The sequence below is a fragment of the Cyprinus carpio genome, chromosome B8, assembly GCF_018340385.1.
Source record: "Cyprinus carpio isolate SPL01 chromosome B8, ASM1834038v1, whole genome shotgun sequence".
In the NCBI taxonomy this organism is placed as follows: domain Eukaryota; kingdom Metazoa; phylum Chordata; class Actinopteri; order Cypriniformes; family Cyprinidae; genus Cyprinus; species Cyprinus carpio.
In genome coordinates, this window is record NC_056604.1 from 18,822,167 (window position 1) to 18,830,860 (window position 8,694).

The window sequence follows — 8,694 nt, forward strand, 5'->3', positions numbered from 1 at the left end:
TAAGTGCTATAACAAGTCTCAGTTAGCCTAAGACGCAGTATACGTATCAAGGGCGTTTTAAATAATATAATAAATAAAAAGAAAACAGAAAGAATAGAAAAAGAATAGAGCAGCTAGTGTTAGAGGTCTTTTTATAATTGTATAATAAATGAAAAGAAAATAGATAGAATACAAAAAGATTAGAAAGGTAATGAGATTTTCTTTTTTTTTTTTTTTAATAGAATTAGAATAGTGAGTGCATAAAGTTAGAGGTCAAATAAAGATGGAAGAGATGTGTTTGTTAAAAGCCGATTCTTGAAGATGGCTAAGGACTCAGCTGCTCGGATTGAGTTGGGCAGGTCATTCCACCAGGAGGGAACATTTAATTTTAAAGTCCTTAAAAAGTGACTTTGTGCTTCTTCTTTGGGATGGCACAATCAAGCGACGTTCACATTGCAAACGAACGCAAGCTTCTAGAGGGCACATAAGCCTGAAGTAATGAATTTAGGTAAAGGGGTACAGAGCCAGTGGTGGTTTTGTATGCAAACATCAATGCCTTGAATTTTATGCGAGCAGCTATTGGTAACCAGTGCAAATTGATAAACAGAGGTGTTACGTGTATTCTTTTCGGCTCATTAAAAATTAATCTTGCTGCCGCATTCTGGATTAATTGTAAAGGTTTGAACGAACTGGCTGGAACACCTGCCAAGAGAGCGTTGCGAATAAACCAAACCTGAACAGAACAAGAGCTTGAACAAGGAGTTGTGCAGCCTGTTCCTAAAGAAAGGGCTTGATCTTCTATGTTGAATAAAGCAAATCTGCAGGACCGGACAGTTTTTAGCAATGTGGTCTAAGAAAATTAGGCTGATCATCAATCATAACTCCAAGGTTTCTGGACTGTTTTTGAAGGAGTTATGGTTTATGTGCCTACTTGATGGTGAAATTGTGATGAATGATGGGTTTGCTGGAACCACAAGCAGTTATGTCTTGGCAAGGTTGAGTTGAAGGTGATGGTCCTTCATCCAGCAAGAAATGTCTGTTAGACAAGCTGAGAATGCGAGCAGCTATCGATGGATCATCAGGATGGAATGAGAGGTAGAGTTGAGTGTCATCAGCATAGCAATGGTATGAAAAGCCATGTTTCTGAATGACAGAACCTAATGATGCCATGTAGACAGAGAAGAGAAGTGGTCCAAGAACTGAGCCATGAGGCTCTCCAAGATACTTTGAAGGACCTATCTGATAGGTAAGACTCAAACCACTGGAGTGCGGTTCCTGAGATGCCCTTTGTCAGTAGGGTTGACAGGAGGATCTGGTGGTTAACCGTGTCAAAAGCAGCAGCAAGCAGATAAGTATTGAAGATTTGGATTCCGCTCTTGCCAGACTTAGGGCTTCAACAACTGAGAGCAAGGCAGTCTCAGTTGAATGTCCACTTCTGAAGCCAGATTGGTTGCTGTCAAGGAAGTTGTTCTGTGTGAGAAAGGTAGAGACTCGGTTGAATTCAGCTCGTTCAAATGTTTTTGCAATGAAAGGAAGAAGGGAAACTGGTCTGTAGTTTGTCTAAAAAGAGATGGGTTTGAGGGTGGGGGGTTCTTAAGTAGCGGAGTGATACGAGCCTGTCTAAATGATGAGGGGGAAACACCTGTATGAAGGGATGTGTTAATGATGTGAGTGAGTGCAGTGTACAACTGCAGGAGAAATGGCTTGAAGGAGAGGAGATGGAATAGAGATCAAGCGGACAAGTAGTAGGATGATTAGAAAGGATGAGTTCGGTTGGAGACTTCGGCCTCAGAGAGTGAAGAGAAGGATGTGAATGAGTGTATGTTTTCTGGTGAGATGTGCTTGATGGATTGTGGTGTGGAAAATTGTGCACTGATGTTTTTAATTTTATTAATGAAAAACATGGCAAAGTCATCAGCTATTAGAGATGAAGCAGGAGGGGGTGGGGGAGGACAAAGGAGCGAGGAAAATGTTTTAAAAAGCATGCGAGAGTTAGACGAATTGTTAATTTTTGTTATGGTAGTATGTCCTTTTAGCAGTGGAGACATTAGCAGAAAACGAAGAGAGGAGTGACTGATACACATTAAGGTCAATAGTATTTTTTGGATTTGCGCCACAACCTTTCAGCAGCTCTTAGCTTAGAACGATGTTCACGTAGAACATCAGATAACCAAGGCCTGAAGGGGTGGTACGGGCTGGCCTGGAAGACAAGGGGCAAACAGTGTCTTAAACAAGATGTAAGAGTGGAGCAGTAAGTATCAGTAGCTCTGCTAGGCATCAAAAGATGCTAACAGTTTAGGGAAGGAAGCGAAGATGAAACCATTGCAGATAGCCGGGAGGGTGAGAGTGAGCCGTAGGTTACGTCGAAAGATGACATGTGGAGGGGTAAGTGATGTATCAGGAACCATGTTTAGGTTAAGAGTGAGGAGGAAGTGATCTGAGGTGTGCAGTGGAGTAACCAGTACATGATCAGTGGAGCAGTGTCGTGTGTAAATAAGAGTCCAGTTGGTTGCCTGATTTGTGAGTAGCAGTAGTTGACACTCGGGTGGAGATCAAAAGAGGCAAGCAGAGTGTGGAAGTCAGCAGATAGAGGCTTATCGAGGTGGATGTTTGAAATCTCCAAGGCATGACTGGGGAGTACCATCCTCAGGAAAGGTTGAGAGCAGCACATCTAATTCATCCAAAAAGTTACCTAGTGGTCCTGGGGGTCGATAGACAACTACAAAATGTATTTTAAGAGGTAAGTAACAGTACTGAATGAGATTCAAAGGAGCTGTTGATACCGAAAGATGGTAAAGGATTACATTTCCAGTCATTAGAGATGAGCAGACCAGTACCTCCACCTCTTCCAGTCAAACGAGGGGAGTGGGAAAATGATAAATTATTGGAGAGTGTTATTGAACCTTTTTTGTATACCCGTCAGACAAAACTGAATATTGAATTCAGCTGAACCACTTTACTGTTTTATCACAACAAAGGTCTGAGGGACACACACACAACAGCAGAATGGGCCTAAGAAAATAACTGTTTTTGAGAAGAGGAGGTGGTGAGAGGAGGCAGGAGGGAACACAGGAGAGAAGGAGCTGGGCGGAGCCAGCGGAGACACAGGAAAAAAAAGACACAGGATCCAGCAACCACTGGGAACCACCTCCACAACCCAGTCAATTAAGTACATTTGAAAAATGAATGATGCATTTATACAGCACTTTATTGTGTATTGTTGTATTGTTGTTTCTCTCCTCAACCACCACCAGTGTGCAGCATCCACCTGGATGATGCGATGGCAGCCACTGTACAATGGCGCCAGTGTGCTCACCACACACCAGCTACAGGTGGAGAGATGAGAGAGTCATAGAGCCAATCAAGTAGTTGGGGATTGTTAGAAGCCATGATTGACAGAGGCCAGGGGGGCAAATTTGGCCAGGACACCGGGGTTACACCCCTACTCTTTATGAGAACTGCCATGGGATTTTTAATGACCACAGAGAGTCAGGACCTTGGTTTAATGTCTCATCCGAAAGACGGTGCTTTTTGACAGTATAGTGTCCCCAACACTATACTGGAGCGTTAGGACCCACACAGACCACAGGGTGAGCACCCCCTGCTGGCCTCACTAACACCTCTTCCAACAGCAACCTAGTTTTCCCACTGATGGACTCTGTAATAAACTCCCAAACACATCCAAAAAACACCAAAATAACCCCATAATAACCCCAAAATAACACCCACAGCCCACCCTCAGCTGTCCATTAGTTCCTCATAATACATCCCAGTAGCCGGCTGCAGCTCACCCTCAGCGGCGGGAGTGTGGGCAGGGACTTCCCCTCCAAGCCCTCAATCCTCCACCATTACACCCTTGGGACAGGCGATGTTGCTCACAACACAACTGGTCAGACCGGCCTTGAGGCCCAGGCTCCGGACGACGATAGTCTCAGTAGTGGGTATGTGCACTACGCTAACATTTCATGGCAGGCTCAGGCTCTTTGTCTGCGGTGGGCTCAGGCATTTGCTCCGTGCAGCAGGATTGGATGCCGGCTGGTCTCTTGTTCGGGAGTGGGGCTGAAGATTCCTCCTCAATGGTGGGTGAGAGGGTGATTTGGAGATCCGTTGTTCTCCAGCACCCACTCCACGAATGCGGCAAAATCCTCATTGGGACCATTCGCTGGCAGGCGTTTCTTACAATCACCGCTCGCTCAGGCTGGTGTAACAAAATATGCAGAGTGACAGCCAGAGAAGTGCATAAGGCACGCCAGATCGAAAAAGTCCCTGGTATGGTCCGCCAGCGAACAGTCCTGTTGCTCCAGGCACAGGAGTAGAAACAGCTGAGATATTCATTCCGGGAGAGGGAGAAAAAAAAAACAAAAGAGAAAGAAAATGCAGATATTATGTTACTCAATTTGAGGGTCTGCTATTCTGTTACGTAGCTGCTGCTGTCTAACAACAAGCGCTCTCAACAAGAAGTAGGAGAAGGGTATTTAATATCAAATCCACCAGAGAAATACAAACACACAGCATAACCAAAATGTTCCAAATACAAATATAGCAGACAGGAAACTAAGGAACAGACAGGGTTTTATAAACATGTGGAAAGCAATTAGGGAGAGCAGAAACCGGTGTGGAGCTAATTAATCAAAAACCATGGAAACTAACTAGGCAGGATAGCGGAAACACAGAACCACAACCAAAACAGATCACTACTTGTGACACTAGGTGAAAAAAGTGTAATTGTATATTTTGCACTTCCAAAAGAACACAAACAACAAACAAACAAACAAAAAAATCCTATAAATCTAAATCATTCATGTGTCCATCACAAATCCCTTATTAATAGATAGACACACATTTTCCAGAGAAACAAAATGAGATCAGTTTAACCTCAAAACTAAACTTCACTGACTTAATCTCACAAATATATTGATATTCAGATAAATGACAACATTACATAGTGAAGCCATTATCAAATTTTTAAGAAGAGATTTGTGTGCCAGAATTACGGTGGGCATCTTACCCCATATGTATTCAAGTGCTGTTTGAACTCACTGCCAATATCTCGTCATAGCTCTCCATATTTTTTTCCTTTGCATACAAGCTGTCGCTATTTAATTAATTTTATATTCTAAAGTGGCTATTTGAGTGCACCACATGAGGGCATCTCAGGTAGTGTCATAGTGTATTTAACAGACCCTAGACTGCTGTTACAAAATAAAATACTGTTTTGAAAACAATAGATCTGTAGGAATTTATGTAACACATATCCACACAGCGGTGCAAGCAACACGAACGACAAGCAGGTGAAATTTGCTGTCACACACACAAACGTGTGTTAGTGTTTTATTTTAGCCCTAGTGCTTTTCCCCGGGATTCTCCAGCAATGCACACTTACGTTTTTTTGTCAAACCGGTACAGTAGTGTCACAGACTGTCTCGTAGTAACAAGTCCACAGAATGTGTCAGAGTCTTTTTAGGTAACAGAATACTGCAAAATACAGATAATAAAATTTTCACTATGGGGGAAGGGTGGGAAAAAAACCCTGACATGTATTACCTCTGCAGGCTTCAAATTTTAATCATGTTGAAAAATACATTTCCCCCCGTGGTGGGGAAAAAAGGGAAAATGTAACATCTTTTCTTTTTCTCTATTTCCGGATTTTTAGGCCAAATTTTGGGGGAAAAATTTTGTTATTTCACCTATTAACCCCAAAAACCCAAATAATGTCCTGTGAAATGATAGTAGAGAAATTTTCATAATTAAAGAATTTAAACAGTTCACCACAAGCAAAAAAACATCAAAAACCCTTAAATTTTTAAAACCATAAATTCCCTTTTTTTTTGGTATAAATTTTTGTTTTCACAACAAATTTAAAACAATAAAAAGTTAATTTTTTAAAAATGTTTTTTTTTTTAATTTAAAATTTTTAAAAAAGCCATTTAAACATAAAAAAAACTGTTCACTACATTGGGCTTCAACATTATTAAAAATGTTCAAAAATTTTGGTTTTTTCACAAAACCTGGGGGTTTTTTCAAAAAAAAAACAAAAAAAAAAATTTAAAGACATTAAATTGGGAAACAAAATGGGTTCCAAACTGTCTCTAATTTAAAAGTCATCCAAATTTATCTTGCCTTTCCAAAACGCCCCTGCTTTAAATATATTCAGCCCATTCGTAAAGTAAATAGTTCAAGGAAAAGATTACCCTGTGCAGGTGCTTAACTCAGGGTCATGGGCCCTTTACCCACGATCTGATCAACACGAGACCTGAGCAGTTAATCAGGTCTCTTCAGAGATTTATGCAGGAAGAATGTAAACAGGGCTTACAAACTCTAGAAAAAGGGTGCATTGTGGGTTAGGAGTGGTACTTTACAGGCTGCAGTGGGTCACGGATAACTACAGCTGCGACTCCACAGTGGTGCCGGGTGATTAACACAATCAATATGCAACATGGAAAGTATAATTTTTTGCAAAACTATCAAATGTACCTACTGATACATACCATTCACTGCAGTTTCCAGCTAAAATGACACTAGGTGGTGGGGTTAAAACAGCAACCTTTTGTTTACCTTTCATTTTCACACAAATGTTGATAAGAGTATTGATTATTTGCACAATTTCTATCTTGCAAAATACTATAGCATGACCTCAAAACACTTTCACCATAGTGCATGATTTGTGAACTAATACTGTTGATGTTTGCATCACTTAAACCAGACCATATGTAGGGATTTTCTGATCACAGATTTTTGTTTATCTGTTTCAGATACAACCGAACACACTTTTAAGTGCCACTTACTGGACATTTTGACTGGACAAAATGTGTCAAGTAGTAACGTAATATAATCTTGATATGGGACTGGGTTCTCAGCTACAAAAACTACTACTGCATTATTACACATTTAAAAAACACGAAAAGAGCTGTCAAATATGTTTAAATAAGTATAATTCTTTATTAATCATATTTTCACCCATTTTGGGATTACAAAAGTAACTATTACAGCTTTTCTAATGGCTCCCATTTACGCATCAGTACCCCTGCTGATGTTTATGGGTAAAAAGTGCGAGACTAGTTGATTTAAAACCCCATGTAAACGATGATTGACAACTTAATGCAGTCTGGCTGCCCGTCTTTGAGTTTTCCACAAGGTTGGCGGATAAGTCACATGAGACCCGTTACCTGAGTCCTCAACAACATTCACAAGACAAAAAACAGCCTGAACAGCAATATTTAACAGGCAGTGTTTCTATTAGAAAAAACAGAACTGTATTTCCCTCTTCAGGAACTTGAGTTGTGTCGAAACCTATGGGAACGCTTCAGTGTGAGCACGCCCTGATCACGTTGTATCAGTTCAGGGAGGGGCAGATATCACAGGCGGGGTGATGTAGTGCCCAAGAATGCTAAAAGCATGTGCAGTCGATACAGGGGCAGCTTGTTCTGTCATTCAAGCAAGCACTCCTGTGTTTGTGTCAGTCCGCATTTGTTGTGAGTCTTTGGTAACAACTTCGTAGATGAAGAAGAAGGAGGCGGGAACCAGACATATAAATATTTAATAATAATAAACACAGGCGGAAAGTAAGCACACAAAACCCAAACTAAGCCTGTGCCTGGTAACTCTCTCGTCTTGTATGCGTCCACTCTCCTCCTTTTTATCCTTCCGGAGCTCCTCCATGTGGACTCAGACGGTGATGGCACAGTTTTCGCACATTAGCATTCACTCCATTGGCCCTCCTTCATTTCCAAGTCTTTCCGGCCCCCACCCTCCTCATCACATCCCTCAATCGCCCCTAGCAGGCCAGTGTTACCCACGCAGAACTGCGCCTCTACTCCCCTCCTCACGTGGAGCCGCTCAATGTGGTCAGCGGCATAACTGGGGGGTAAGGCCAGAGACCTCTCGTCATCTTGCACTGTCGTCACTCCTCCTTTATCCTTCCGAGCTCTTCCGTGGAACTCGAGACAGGTGAGTGTTGCAGGTGTCACACATTAGCATTTACTCCACCGTTCCCATGGCTCTCGGCCCCACCCCTCTCGCACAGTCCTTATTTAGTGTTGTTTGTCCACTTTATAAGCTTCCATAATGTCAAAGCTTCAGCCAAAAAGAGGCATTTGGGTGTGAACAGGCAGCATTTCAGGCTGTGAGTTCCCTCCCCCTGCCCGCACTACATTTCGGTGGGGGACACACACAGTTTGTGTGTTGGTCTGCATGGGACCAAAGCACGTAGAGTCAGCTCAAGAAGGGAGTGCCCGTGATTGTGAGCATTTGTCACTGCATATGCCGGGCTCTCAGAAGGCTCCCTTGAGGAGGGAGCTTTCACCAGTGTTCTCGCGGTGCCGGCCCCCTGTTCCGCAGAGGCGGAGCTTATTATAATATATATTAATATTATAATAAGCAGCATTTACTGGGAGCGGAGCTTGTGCTCTTAGGTGCTATTGTGCTTTTCCCCGCTGCAAACCCTCCGCTCTTGCGGGCACTCTCCAGGAGTGGCCCTGTGGTCGTGTGGTCCCATCCCGCTGCTGCTGAGCACGGTTGGCGATTGAGAGCGCAGGGATACGCACATGACTTTCAGGCCGGGTTTGGAGACGGCGCACACCTTTCCGCCCCCACATTCCCATAGATCATGCTGTGTTTCTTATACCCTTTGAGTGAGAGCTCGCTGCGGCAGCTATCTTTACCTCCGAGGAGATTGGTATTGTTTGTTATAAACAGAGTGGCTTGCGTGTTGCGATG

At 42.7% G+C, this 8,694-nt stretch overlaps 1 pseudogene; it reads right to left on the minus strand.

Annotated features, from left to right (window-relative positions):
* Nucleotides 1-223: 223 nt before the first annotated feature.
* On the minus strand, nucleotides 224-7,638 carry LOC122138151 (annotated as a pseudogene).
* Nucleotides 7,639-8,694: the final 1,056 nt, after the last annotated feature.